General features: G+C 39.0%; 2 long non-coding RNA genes across 2 annotated transcripts; one reads left to right on the forward strand and one right to left on the reverse strand.

Moving 5' to 3' along the window:
* Nucleotides 1–528: 528 nt before the first annotated feature.
* Nucleotides 529–2635, forward strand: LOC112071416 (uncharacterized). Its single transcript, XR_002894071.2, has 4 exons — nucleotides 529–950; nucleotides 1642–1705; nucleotides 1824–1882; nucleotides 2058–2635. It is a non-coding gene; the product is annotated as an uncharacterized lncRNA (long non-coding RNA).
* An 86-nt stretch (nucleotides 2636–2721) lies between these two features.
* LOC139024522 (uncharacterized) lies at nucleotides 2722–8858 on the reverse strand. Its single transcript, XR_011475859.1, has 3 exons — nucleotides 8750–8858; nucleotides 3497–3743; nucleotides 2722–2945 (listed from the first exon to the last, which is right to left on the reverse strand). It is a non-coding gene; the product is annotated as an uncharacterized lncRNA (long non-coding RNA).
* Between the last annotated feature and the right edge of the window lie 6837 nt (nucleotides 8859–15695).

A 15695-nucleotide genomic window follows, 5' to 3' on the forward strand; every position in this document is an offset into this window, starting at 1 on the left:
CTGAACTCTGTATGACCCCGTTTACAGAAGCACTTTTTGGGGACCTCAAAAAGGCCTTTGAATGTAATGTTATTGGCACCAGGTCCATAACCAGGGTTTGAGTTTTGTTGAGATCCGAAATGGCTCAACACAACTGAAACCCTTCTATCTATACAATTCAAAAATGTTTAAATGCTATTTGGAGAACAGCAAAGACAAGCAAAAATGACCACAGCCATTATCACCTTGGCTGCTGTAGGTTCATTCACCTCAGTCGATCTACAAACACATAGCCTATGAGCTATACAATTGTAATGTTATACCCCTAAAAGGGGGGAAATATGGGACATTTTTCACACTGACATAGCATCAGCGACGAAACTAAAACCTATTTCATTTTTAGAACTGTATTGTTGGCATTTCTATTGCATTTTAGTAGGACATATCTTATTTTTTTAGGTTCCTAACTTAGTACAGATTTACTCAGGGGGCCCAGATCCCAAGTTTTGGAACCACTAACCTCCTCTCTTCTTGCTTCCTCTCTCTGGCTCCTCTGCTTCCTCCTGCATGCATTGATCCTGCCTCAGCCTCACCACTGAGCGCCACATCACTACCTGTCTCAGTATGGAGGAACAAATCTTCCGTAATTCGAAAAATTAGTAAATAAATAAATGCACACATAAATAGATAAATAATGAATAAAATTGGAGATAACATTGATTATATGCTGCTGTGCCGCACACGCCCAATAAAAGCACACACAAAAAACATTGTCATTGCCTAGTTTTGGAACACTGAGCCAGCCATTGACTGCACCAGGTGGCTGTGTTATGAGTGGGTCGCATTCGACAATAAGGCAGCGGACTACCGCCATATAGTTTTGAAATTAGAAGACCAAGAGACGGGAGTAGGTAGGCAAGAAGGAGTCGACCGGGATTGACCAGAAAATCATGGTAAACTAACGTTAATGAGTGAGTATCAAGCTTGGCTACAACTGATAAAGTCGAGTTGGCTAGCTAGCTGTTTTACACTTAGCTAGCAAGATAATGAACTAAACTGCAATTATCATAAACCATTATTATATATCTAGGTAGGGTAGCTAAATATCTGTTGGATGTAAAGGAAGCAAGACTGGCGTGTGTCAGAAGCAATGCATGTTAGCTAGATTACTTATTAGAAATAGAGTGCATACTTAATTAATAGGTTTGTCATTTAGCTAGCTAGCTACCTAGCAAAATTAGGTCTCAACAATCACATGCATCTAAGCTAGCAGCTAGCTAACTACAGTCAAATAAGGAGGAGAATGTCATGATGGAATAAATCACCTATGTGAAGCTAGCCACAATACGGATTAGCCACGAAAGTGGAATTTGCTTTTCACTTTAACAATTGTTAGTGAGATGAGACGTGGTGCCATAATATAAATAATAACTTAGCTAGCTATAAATGCACGTTTATGGCATGTAATTTGTCGTAGCCGTTCGCACAAAAGGCACGCATACTTTTAATCAGCTCTATTGTTGTCATTTACAGACATGAATGTGAAGTAGGAAAACCCATACATGAATCCTAAATACAGTTATTTTATTTTGTTAATCTCTGCCGGTTTGTCATTTGATCTCTTGGAACTTGGTGGCGATCGATATGCAACTATACTACAAGGCAGGACATTTCTCTACGTCCAAGTTGAGGCTTGCTACCGGCAGGAGCATGAAGCACTCCAACAGTAAGTCATGATATGTATTGTTTTCCTTTACATTGCATGATACAAGGTAGGAGGACCTGGGCCAGTGGAAGGTCAGGTCTCTCTAACACACTCATTACCTCTATCCGACTCTTATCAGGCGATACCGAGACAGAATGGTCCTCCTGACTAACTACCTGCGATCTCTAGAGCAGAGAAGTAAGCTACACACAATAGTATACTTCACTATGGCAGTCTGCCTGTGATAATTTAGCATATTAAGTGCCACTGGTTGGATTTGATATAATGTACTTACTCAAACTCATGCTCTCTCCCTGTAAAATTCTCCCAGACTTTTATCAAAACTAAAATGTGTCCATTTCTCTATCCCCAGGTGTGTCTGCTGAGCTATGAAACTTTAGATCAGCACATCAGAGAACCTGCCACTCTGTTGTCATCTATCTGCAGACAGTTCCCTGAGGAAGAATGCAACTATCAAGGCTTTCAAAAGCCACATTTTGGGGATGACCAAATGCAATACATTTTTGTATAAGCAACTCATGTGTAGGTTGCCGTCTTTCGGATGGGACGTTAAAAGGGTGTCATTAATTAAGGTCATTAAAGATCRCATGGCACTTATTGTTAGAGTAGGGGTGTTAACCCCGGTGTCCTGGCTAAATTCCCAATCTGGCCATCATACCATCATGGTCACCTAATCATCCCCAGCTTACAATTGGCTCATTCATCCCCCTCCTCTCCCCTGTAACTATTCCCCAGGTCGTTGCTGTAAATGAGAACGTGTTCTCAGTCAACTTACCTGGTAAAAATAACGGTATATAAAATGTACTTATTTTGTTAGATTACAAAAGGAAAACCTGTTCACATTGGTCTTCACACTAAACTTTGACTCATTTCTGTAATAACTTAAATACAAAGATTCTAAAGGTCTAAAATAAATGCAAGTGTTATGTCCAGGGTGAATACATTTTTATTCATATATAACAGACATCACACAGGTGTGTCAACTAAAATATATATCTCAGACAAGATTAAATGGGACAAGTAGACAAAGTGACTATAAGTCAGTGATTGCATCCGTAGCTGTTTTTATGAATTTGAATGGTTACATACAATACATATTGACAGAAGGGCTGTGAGACCGAGAGTGTTGCTGTACTCCCAAGTAAGGACATTGCTCCTGGTACAGCTGAAGGCCACAGTATTCAGTCAGGCAGCTRGAAGATGTGTCACCGTCCAGMCCCATGTCATAGTATGCATTGGCCTGATGACAAATGGATTATGTACCTTTAATCACCAAAGTCATGTTAACATTTACTGCACATGTTGAACCAATCAACCCTTTTGTTATTGTCGTTGATATGGAAATTCACATTGACCTCTAGGGCAGGGGTAGGCAACCGATGTCCTGGAGTGCCGTAGGCACTTCATGTTTTTGATTTAAGGTGAAATCAACTGATCAATTCGCTCAGTTGGTCAAGGCTGCATTCAGTACATACATGTATATATTTTTTTAAACGGGGAAGGATTGGGTTGTGGATTGAAAATGCACCGCTGCCCTTTAAATACGTCACTCATTGCTTCAAGCCGCACGCCCACTGAATGGAGCAAATGTATCTCAAAGTCTGTTCAGGGGAAAATGTGTCGTTCAGTGCAAATCGTTCCACAACGTAGAAAATGTTCATGCGAACTGAACGCATCCTTGGTTTAGGGCCTAATTTGAACAAAATCCTGCAGTACCTGCGGCACTCCAGGAACAGGGTTGCCTGCCCCTGCTCTAGGGTCCTGCAGCATTCCAGGAACAGGGTTGCCTACCCTGCTCTAGGGTCATGTGTTGAAACGACAGGTGTGCAAGTTATTGGGTAACAGCTATCTTCCAGGGCCCATATTCACAACGTGTCTGAGAGTAGGGATAGTGATCTACGATGACCTCCCCCTTGTCAATGTAATTGTACTCAGTGTGAAAGTGAAACTGATCCTAAAATCAGTACTACTCTGAGATTCTTTGAGAATATGTGCCATGGCCTGTCAGCATCCTGGCCTGTCAGCAATGCCACTCCATCTGAAATGCAACAAAAACATGAATAAGAAGTAGCTTAGCCAGTCACTAACTAAGTAATGAAACACTCATGCAAATGTGCACAAGCTAGCCACAATAACGTTTTGCTATTTGCGGTCTGCCTTCAACATAAAATCTGGCATTGAAACTGATGCAAATAGTGGGATCATGCCGTATTTTTTATATATATATATTTTTTTTAACCTTTATTTAACTTGGCAAGTCAGTTACAATGACAGCCTACTCCGGCCAAAACCGGATGACACTGGGCCAATTGTGCGCCGCCCTATGGGACTCCCAATCACAGCTTGATGTGATACAGCCTGGATTTGAACCAGGGACTGTAGTGATGCCTCTTGCACTGAGATGCAGTGCCTTAGACCGGTGCGCCACTCATTAGTTACTAACTCGCTAGTTACCTGTCCACATTTTTTATCAGTAACGTAACTTGTGGATTACCCAAATTCAGTAACAATCTGATTACATTCTGTTACTTTTAGATTACTTTCCCCTTAACTTTACTTCATACCGATCCCGGATCCGGGAGCATCCTCATCAAAAAAGCTGACTAGCATAGCCTAGCCTAACGGGACAGGGATATCATATAATATAATTTCATGAAATCACAAGTCCAATACAGCAAATGAAAGATAAACATGTTGTGAATCCAGCCATCATTTCCGATTTTTAAAATGTTTTACAGCGAAAACACAATATGTATTTATATTAGCTAACCACAATAGCCAAACACACAACGGCATATTTTCACCATGTTTCCACCGCATAGGTAGCCTTCACAAAACCCACAAATAGAGATAAAATTAATCACTAACCTWGAACAACTTCATCAGATGACAGTCTTATAACATCATGTTATACAATWCATTTATGTTTTGTTCTAAAATGTGRATATTTATAGCTACAAATCCTGGTTTTACATTGCAGCCACCATCACAAATAGCACCAAAGCAGCCAGAAAGTCCATCAGAATTCAGTCATTCCAATAAATGTTATACCCCTTGATTTTCAAGAATAGGACATATGGAAGTATAGATTAGCCAGTTTGTTTTACCTGAGCATGACCCCAAAACTAAGGACTTATTAATCAGCCCTACTCTGTTGTTTATGAATTTGTTGTCATGGAGAACTGATTGGGCATTGATTCGAGTTGAAAATATATTCTGCGCTCATGGAATGGCATGCTTTGAGCACCACTGAAGAGAAAATAGCCCCACTTGTTTTCCATAGGCTTGGATCTGCACTGTGCAGCTGTTGCAAGAGCTCATTTTTCACTGGCTGTCCACTGGTTTCAAAAACAATGTTTGATAGGCAGCTTAATCTTCTTAAATTCAACCATTATTGGGTTCAAATACACATTTAGATTTGTGAACAGCCCTCCACAACAACCACAATCCATAAGGTGCAAATAGCTAAATGAGAGAGCAGCAGTGTGATTCACATCAATGTGCTATGTAGATATCAATAATAAGTTGATATCCGTATCGCCCGAGACCAAACCACTGCTGTCATCCTTACCTCCAAGCATTTATTCAAGTTGGATAATCTTTGGAATGCCGACAGCAGTCACACCATTGGAAGACATAGCTTGGACTGTAGCCTACAAAAGTCTATTCCTGCTCTTTTTCTGCGATCCAGCAAACACATTTGGTGTGTCATCATAGTGGTCTCTGACTTGTGGTCAGACTCGCTCAGGCGGATTTGTATGTCATTGAGAAAACAGAGTTGGCAACGATTTTTTTTGCAAACATCCTTTCTGAATTTAAAAATGATCCTCGAAGTAATCTAGTTTTTCAAAAGTAATCTAGTTACAATATTTTAGCTGGTAATGTATTACAGTTAAAAGAACATGTAATCCCTTACATGTAACGGATTAGATGTAATACGTTACTCCCCAACCCTGCATATTTGTAATAGATAATGTTAAGTTATAAGTTTGGAATGTTAAACACAAAAGACCGTACTTAGTTAATTTGACAAAAAAGGACAAATCAGTTAATCTCAAGACTTTATAATTGCATTGGGGGCATACTAATATATTTCACTGTATAGCCTTACATGTGGATTGTGGGTCAGTGACACCCACAGCCAGTCAGTGACACCCACAGAATACAACTGTGAAGAGTTTACACAAATATTAGAGTCGTAGCTCTTATTGCAGGACTTCGACACCACTGTGAAATGAGCCACATTAGCTCACATGTCAACCTACTATTTAACCTATATGTATTGAACATTCYTATTGCAATGTACAGTTTTACCTAGGGATCTTGTGTGTAGTGGTGTAGTTCTATTTTTAATAKCCTCAAACACCTAGTTAGGCATAACTCATTAAAAAAAATAGGCCATCACTGTCAATCGTGAAGGATAATTCTTCCCTTTTTTTACCTTTGAAATGTCCAAACTGCATGCCAATCATTTGATCTCTATCAGTTTCATGGGAATATGAGTTTAGATCTTCTTGAATTAGTTGAATTAAAGCAGATGGGTTTTAACAAACTATAGCCTTTCTTGTAGGCCTATTTTGTTTCAATCAAAGATGATTTCTCCTGCCTGTTTGCTTGCACTGTTACACTTTGTCCGCATGAGGAAATAWATGTGACTATTCAACTTTAGATCAGAAATGACTGATMAGGTGTTTTTGGTGTAACATATTATAGGCCTACTATTACTACTACTATTTATACTTTTATATTCTGTTCTGTTATGTAAAATACAGATTGATGCAGCTTTGATCTACTAACTTTACTAAATGAGCACCATTGTGAGAAGAGATAATCTACTATTTGTAAAAACAATTGATTAGCAGGACTATTAGGCATAGGCAACAGATCTTGATTAGGGRTATTTTAAGTGGTTTGAGCGCCTTTCGTATCATGGTGGTGAAAGGACAGCGACGTAACCAAGTTGGTCACATAGCGTTCTGGGTACCCACTGTGCAAGAGGGGTGAACATCAAGGCAGACGCGTTGAATTTGGATCCTAGATGTCGTTGGTGTGATGATAAGGTTCATGCGGTGGATCAGTTTGTCTGCATARACAATAGAGGTGGTACGTTTCCGTAAGCTAAGCACTCAGACACTAGGGTGAGTTCAAGTGTGTCGTAGGCCTACATGTGCCCCAATTCCATAACAAATTGTTTTGAGTGCAGCCTTTTTAGCAACCCCTGAGTCTTCTGTCTGAGGCTGTTCTTGTTACAGTACGTCGGATTTGGCCCGCTCAAAGTGTGTCAAGCCTATGACTGACGGGCCTTTGCACACACGCTATTACGGTGTTTCATCATTCGCACAACCGCCAGAGAGAGAGAAGACGGAAGAAACCACCATTTACCTACTTATAGGCTGCTATAGCCTACATATTTATTTAGTAATTCTATCGTTTTCATGGATTTTTTTGTGGTAATTAAATATAATTTGTCTAGAGTTTATCAGAATATCTTTTTTTACCAGCTCCAAGTATTCTCTAAAGGAAAAAAAGTGAGGGAGCGCCTCTCCACCGCGCTGTGACAGCACTACATCCCTGGTATCAGCCTACTCAGTGACACCCACGGAACGCAACTGTGGAGAGTGTAAACGAATATTAGCTTCTTAGCTCTTACTGCAGGACTTTGACTGTGGGAAATCACTTCACTATTCAGTTTATTGACTGGTGAGCCAGTTGCTCATTTCACAGTGGTGTCAAAGTCCTGCAATAAGAACTATGACCTTCATATTTGTCGGAACTCTTCACAGTTGTGTTATGTGGGTTTCACTGAGTTTGCCGACACCCCATTTCATGGACCCAAGATCCATAAGTAAGGCTGTACATTGCAATATGAATGTCCAATACGCACAAAAGACTGACTGCTGAAGGGATTTCCCATAGTCTAAATCCTGCAATATGAGTTACAATGCTCATATTTGTGTTAACTCCTCACAGTTTTGAACATTTCATGGACTCAAGTTCCATAGTCAAAGCTGTGTAATGCATATAGCAGGCCCCCAATTCAATTCTGAAGTCTAATACATCCACAGTGTGATTTCAACAGATTTTTTTTGCTGACAAATTAACATACTATTGTCATTTGTGGAATTTATATAACAACATTCCAAACTTGTTAAGCATTGTCTAGTCCAAATATGGCATGATTCCACTATTTGTATGATTGCATCAGTTTCAATGTGGAACTTTTATTTTGAACCTAATCCTTATTGTTGCTAGTGTAACAGTATAACTTTAAACCGTCCCCTCGCGAACCAGGGACCCTCTGCACACATCAACAACAGTCACCCACGAAGCGTCGTTACCCATCGCTCCACAAAAGCCGCGGCCCTTGCAGAGCAAGGGGAAACCCTACTTCAAGTCTCAGAGCAAGTGACGTAACCGATTGAAACGCTATTAGCGCGTACCCGCTAACTAGCTAGCCATTTCACATCCGTTACACTAGCTTTACATAGCTTTTGCACAACATATCAAGCAACTCYCTGTGACATTGATCAACCAATGTTGTGTTAGATACCACCCACAGATGTTTGATTGACACCGCTCATTATGTTGGAGGAAGAAAAACAGAAATAAATGAATTCATAAATATATAAATTAATACAATTAAGTTTYAATAATTAGATAATACATAGATAAATAATAAAATACATATAGATACAGTATGTAAATAAAATGTATACATTTTAGTCAGTATTTTTTGTATGTACTTGCTCATGGATTAAACTGTGTGTATTTATATATTTATTAATGTATTTATCCATTTATGTGTGTATTTATTCATTTATTTTGTATAATTATGGCATTATTTTTAAAAAAAATTTTACAAATGAATTAAAAATGAAAAGCTGAAAAGTCTTGAGTCAATGTAGGGCAAGCCTAAATAAGTTCAGGAGGACAAATTTGCCTAACAAGTCAAATAACAATTTGCATGGACTCTGGGTGCAATAATAGTGGTTAACATGATTTTTGAATAACTACCTCATCACTGTACCCCACACATACAATTACCTGTAAGGTCCCTCAGTTGAGTGTCACGTCTGCTCCCATTCTTCCCCCGCCAGACTGCCATGTGTCACGCACTCCTGCTATCATCAATTACGCACACCTGCCTTCCCTCGTCATGCGCATCAGCGAAATTGGACTCACCTGAACTCACTCATCACATGTTTAATACCTCCCCTATATGTGTCAGTTCACCTGCMCTGTTCCCCGCTGCTGCYTTCATTGTTTTTTGTTTGTGTTACTCGTTTGCRGAAGCTGTTCCATGTCCGTTCTTTATTAAATGTTTGACTCCCCGTACTTGCTTCGTCTCTCCAGCGTCATCCCATGTGACATTGAGCAGTGAATTTCAAGCAATGATTCAACCACAAAGACCAGGGAGGTTTTCCAGTGCCTAGCAAAGAAGGGCACCTATTGGTAGATGGGTAAAAAAAAAGCAGAAATTGAATATACCTTTGAGCATGGTAAATTTATTAATTCAACTTTGGATGGTGTATCAACATACCCAGTCACTACAAAGATACAGGCATCCTTCCTAACTCAGTTGCCGGAGAGGAAGTGGTGACTTTAAAACAGTTACAGAGTTTAGTGGCTGTGGAAGGAGAGAACTGAGGATGGATCAACATTGTATTTACTCCACAATACTAACCTAATTGGCAGAGGAAAAAGAAGGAAGTCTGTACAGAATATAAATATTCCAAATAATAAGGCACTAAAGTAATACTGCAAAAATGTGCCAAAGCAAATCACTTTTTGTAATGAATACAAAGTGTTATGTTTGTTGAAAATCCAACACAGCACATTACTGCATACCACTCTCAAGCATAGTGGTGGCTGCATCATGTCATGGGTATGCTTGTGATCGTTAAGGACTGGGGAGTGTTTCAGGATAAAAAAGAAACGGAATGGAGCTAAGCACAGGCAAAATCGTAGAGGAAAACCTGGTTCAGTCTGCTTTCCCCCTGACACCGGGAGATGAATTCACCTTTCAACAGGACAATAACCTAAAACACAAMGCCACATATACGCTGACATTACTTACCAAGAAGACAGTGAATGATCCTACTTGAAAATCTATAGCAAGACCTGAAAATGGGTGTCTAGCAATGACCAACAACCAATTTGACAGAGCTTGAAGAATTTWYAAAAAAATAATGGGAAATTGCTGCACAAGACTTCGCCAGAAAGACTTGTTGCCAACGTGCCTCTACAAAGTATTGATGGGTTGTTAATACTTATGTAAATTAGATATGTCTGTATTTTATTTTCAATACAGTGGCAAAAATGTCGGGGTATTGTGTGTAGATGGGTGAGAAACAAATCTATTTCATCAATTTTGAATTCAGGCTGTAACACAACAAAATGTGGAATAAGTAAAGGGGTATGAATACTTTCTGAAGGCACTGTGTGTATATATATATATATATATATATATATATATTTCATATTAGAAAGAATTACAGAGGTCCGGACCTCGGTGTCCTCATATGTAGTTATGGCCGTGATTGGCACTGATATACATTCCTCGCTGCTAATGATAAACAGTGGCCAGACACGACTACCCTGGAACAAGCAAGGGTTACGCAGTCAAAAGTCTGTTGAAAATTGACATTGTGAACTATCCCATGAGCTTATTCATATATTAACAAATATTTGTGGGGGTGTGCCTTTGGCTTCATTCAGTGTTAAACGTTGACCATGTTATCTTCGGAGCAGACAACCCACGTATTCTCACGTTCCATGACTGTTATTTATACGCTCTGTGTGCATGAGGTAAAGAGAACAATYTTACTCTGGATCTTTTGAATAGGAATCTTAATGAATGAATACATCTTGGCTACAAAACCACTGCTGGTTGACAGTACAGGACAATGATGCCCAGACCGCATTGGGAAGCCTTCTCTATGTGTAAGCTGATAAGTCATGGACTYTTGAGTCCGTCTCTTAATTGCAAGGAAAACTCATTTTCAAATGGCTGAAGAGGTAGGTTATTAATTGATCTTTTAATTAAAAATCCTGCCCGATTTCTTTTTTAGAGAGCAATAGTTCACGGCTAAATAAATCATATTCCGTTGAGAAACACACCAATTAATCATGGTCGATTCCACAGCAGCGTAGTCCGATCTTTTGGGGTGTATCTCAGAATGTTCTGGCAATTCTCACGTTGCTCTTTAAATTTGTATCACAAACCATTTGTTCGAAAATTACAATGGAAGTGGTATTTTAGGCCTTTTTTAGACATATACATGCCTCCTGTAAGACCCTATGATCTATCTGTGAACCGTACATGATACCGACAACATCTTGGTGTCATTATACGTATAGTGTTCTCTCAAATATGGAGTGTGTCTAGATTCTGAAATACAAATGTTAACATTCATTTATTCAACATTAAAAATATTAATATCTCAAAACGACCCTTTTTGAATTAGCTTATTTTTAGACATATTGTTTGTAACAATATACTGTTAAAACACATCAAATTTCCAGAGTGGACTCTCTGGTGCTTTTAATGATATGACCCATTTTATACATATKKATTTACATTTTCAGTCATTAACCAATCACAGCCCTCCTTTAGGATTGCACATTCAGCAAGTCACCATCAGAGGGAGTTTCATTTGAATCAATTTTCCCGTTCACTCTTTTGGTGGTGCTCATAAAATATATAATACCTTCAGAATTAGCAGAGAGCCCACTGGAAATGTCATACTTGAGTAAAAGTAAAGATCCCTTAATAGAAAATGACTCAAAGTAAAAGTCACCTAGTAAAATTCAAATTGAGGTAAAGTCTAAAAGTATTTGCTTTAAAATAATCWTAAGTATTAAAAGTAAATGTAATTACAAAAATATACTTAAGTATCAAAAGTAAAAGTATAAATACTTTCAAATTCCTTATATTAAGCAAACCAGACAGCAACATTTTCTTGTTTTTTTATTTACCAATAGCACACCACGATATTCAGACATAATTTGCAAACGAAGCATGTGTGTTTAGTGAGTCCGCCAGATCAGAGGCAGTAGGGATGACCAGGGATGTTCTGTTGATAAGTGTGTGAATAGGACCATTTTCCTGTCCTGCTAAGCATTCAAAATGTAATGGCTGTCAAGGAAAATGTATGGAGTAAAAAGTATAATATTTTCACAACGAATGTAGTGAAATAGAAGTGAAAGTAGTCAAAAATATAAATAGTAAAGTACAGATACCCCAAAAAATGACTTACGTAAGTAGTACTTTAAAGTATTTTTACTTAAGTACTTTATACCACTAAAGGGCCTAAAATTGTTATCATGATTAAACAATGTTTGTGATACAAACGTAAAAAGTATGTCAAACATCCTTCCAACCAATTACAGTGCCCTGCAAAAGTATTCACCCCCTTGGCGTTATTCCTATTTGGTGGCATTACAACCTGTAATTTAAATGCATTTTCATTTGGATTTCATGTAATGGACATACACAAAATAGTCCAAATTGGTGAAGTGAAATGAAAAAAATGACTTGTTTCAAAAAATTCAAAAACAAATTCAAAATGTTAAAGTGGTGCGTGCATATGTATTCACCCCCTTTGCTATGAAGCCCCTAAATAAGATCTGGTGCAAGTCATGTATTTAATTAAATAAAGTCCACCTGTGTGCAATCTAAGTGTCACATGATCTGTCACATGATCTCAGTATATATACACCTGTTCTGAAATACCCCAGATTCTTTATGAAAGAGTGTCCAGAAAAAAGACATTGCTTAAAGAAAAAAATAAGCAAACACGTTTGGTGTTTTCCAAAAAGGCATGTGGTAGACTCCCCAAACATACGGAAGAAGGTACTCTGGTCAGATGAGACTAAAATGTAGCTTTTTAGCCATCAAGGAAAACGCTATGTCTGGCACAAACCCAACACCTCTCATTACCCCGAGAACCCTATCCCCACAGTGAAGCATGGCGGTGGCAGCATCATGTTGTGGGGATGTTTTTCATCGGCAGGGACTGGGAAACTGGTCAGCATTTAAGGAATGATGGATGGCGCTAAATACAGGGAAATTCTTGAGTGAAATCTGTTTCAGTCTTCCAGAGATTTGAGACTGGGACGGAGATTCACCTTCCAGCAGGACAATGAKCCTAAACATACTGCTAAAGCAACACTCGAGTGGTCAATGCAAATAGRCTGGGTAGCCATTTGGTTAGCTGTTCAGGCCTCTTATGGCTTGGGGGTAGAASCTGTTAATAAGCCTTTTGGAWCTACACTTGGCACTCTGAGAAGCTGATTAAACAGCATGATCATTCCACAGGTGCACCTTGTTCTGGGGACAATAAAAGGCCTCTCTAAAATGTGCAGTTTTGTCACACAACACAATGCCACAGATGTCTCAAGTTATGAGYGAGCATGCAATTTACATGCTGACTACAGGAATGTCCACCAGAGCTGTTGCCAGATAATTACATTTTCATTGCTCTACCATAAGCCACCTCCAACGTCGTTTTAGAAAATTTGGCAGTATGTCCAACTGGCCTCACAACTAKAGATCATGTGTATGACATTGTGTAGGTGAGTGGTTGTCATTGACAACGTTGTGAGCAAAGTGCCCCATGGTGGCGGTGGGGTTATGGTATGGCCAGCCATAAGCTACGGACAATGAACACAATTGAATTTTATCGATGGCAATTTGAATGCACAGAAGATACCTAGATATCTTGAKAAGATCCTTAMGCCCATTGTCCTGCCAWTCATCTGCCGCCATCACCTCATGTTTCAGCGAGATAATGCATGGCCCCATGTCGCAAGGATCTGTACACAATTCCTGGAAGCAGAAAATGCCCCAGTTCTTCCATGGCCTGCATACTCAGCAGACATGTCACCCACTGAGCATGTTTGGGATGCTCTGGATCGACGTTTACGACAGCGTATTCKATTTTCCGCCATGTATGAAGCAAATGGTGGTCACACCAGATACTGACTGGTTTTCTGATCCACGCCCCTACCTTTTTTTAAAGGTATCTGTGACCAACAGATGCATATCTGTATTCCCAGTCATGTGAAATCCATAGATTAGGGCCTAAAGAATTTATTTCAATTMACTTATTTCCTTATATGAACTGTAACTCTGTAAAATCTTTGAAATTGTTGCATGTTGCGTTTATATTTTTGTTCAATATATTTCCGGGCTACAATATCAACTGGAGGAACACTTAAAGCTACTGAAGCGGCAAAAACTGTTGCAGTTCAACATCATCCATAATATAAACAGAGAGAGATTAAACAATATATTATATAATGTATGTGTGCGTTCACCGTATTGTATAGCTGCTGTTCATTGTACACATCATCTTTGTTTTGGTGAAACGGCATGCATAATGTTAAATAATAATGGGAAGTTGCTTCATGATCCACCTGCAACTTGCAATTTTGTCAAACAGCACCTATTCTTAATGGAGGGCTGTGCTATTCCTGGACCTCAGCCTGATTAACAGCTACGCTACAGTGCTCTCCAGCCACTAAATTAACTGGATTATTTGGCCATCATGTTTTTTTGTGCACTAATTTGCATTYCTCTCCAAAAATCCTGAACCTGTATTTAGACACACTATATGATGATGAAGAACATGCCAGCTGGCTCAAATTGAAATTATTCAAATGGAACTGGATTTTATGTTTTTAGTTTATATTCTGGGGAGTCATTGCCCAGATAATCATARTGAATCTGGGCATTTAGGTTTTTGAATGTTTTTTTACCACTACTGTATACTATTATACTAGGCCCAAACTACCATTGTGTGTCAAAATGTAAACTACAGGCATGTATCTGGCTGAATAATCTGTCTTGTATGGCTTTATATACCGTCATGCTCATTTCAGCACATGATTAATATGATTGTATCCTTCCATACATTTAAARAACTATCTGTGCATCTCCCGAAAACAAATTGAAGATGTAGACCTATTTTAGGTCACTCGTTATTTTGCCTGTGTTTTGCTAAATGTCTGCTAGAGTCTTGATTATTCAGTAARTTTTGGTCAAAAATCACTTCCTTCAAGGGAAAGCGAAGCAAATGTGATACTTCACAAATCAGTGCTGAAACATTGTTAAGTGCTAAGCAAAAATAAATACAACTCATGAAAATCATAAATCTTAAAAAGTTGAAAGATATTTTACTCAAATTGATGCTTGTTGTAAGGCACAAACACTGGCAGGTACACAAGTGGGAGGCTTTATTGCACTGCCATAGACTGCGTGGTCTGTTCGTTCTTAGTGTCGGTGCTGCCTCCACTATTGTGTCCACCGCTGTCTCTAATGTAGCCCACGATGGGAGGGGATGTGGTTTTGTACTGACAGGCAGGTCACAGAGACCTTTCAGATGCATGTTAATCAATGGCCCCACACAATGACACCAGTGGAGGATTATGAGGACTTGGCAAGGCTCTTAGCATTTGCATACTGCGATTGATTTTGTTACTCTTGTTATTGGCTTCCAATTCTGCAAATGTTGTAGACGCCGTGGCAGTCTTCTGCCTTCATCTCTCCTGAGTATTGAGTGACATTGTTCACGTTGGCTTAGGARTGATATGAATCTATGGCCCCTTGTTCATCCAAACTCCACACCACGGTATAGAGACCCAGATTATCTGAAATCATTGCCACAAACACAAGGAACTAGGAACCCAGGTACAGTTGAAGTCAGAAGTTTACCTTAGCCAAATATATTTAAACTCAGTTTTRCACAATTCCTGACATTTAATCCAGTAAAAATTCCCTGTCTTATGTCAGTTAGGATCACCACTTCATTTTAAGAATGTGAAATGTCAGATTAATAGTAGAGAGAATGATTTATTTCAGCTTTTATTTCTTTCATCACATTCCCAGTGGGTCAGAAGTTTACATACACTCAATTAGTATTTGGTGGGTGTGGAGGCTACCTGAAACGTTTGACCCAAGTTAAACAATGTAAAGGCAATCTGCTTT

Source organism: Salvelinus sp. IW2-2015, unplaced genomic scaffold, assembly GCF_002910315.2.
Source record: "Salvelinus sp. IW2-2015 unplaced genomic scaffold, ASM291031v2 Un_scaffold1610, whole genome shotgun sequence".
Taxonomy (NCBI): Eukaryota; Metazoa; Chordata; class Actinopteri; order Salmoniformes; family Salmonidae; genus Salvelinus; species Salvelinus sp. IW2-2015.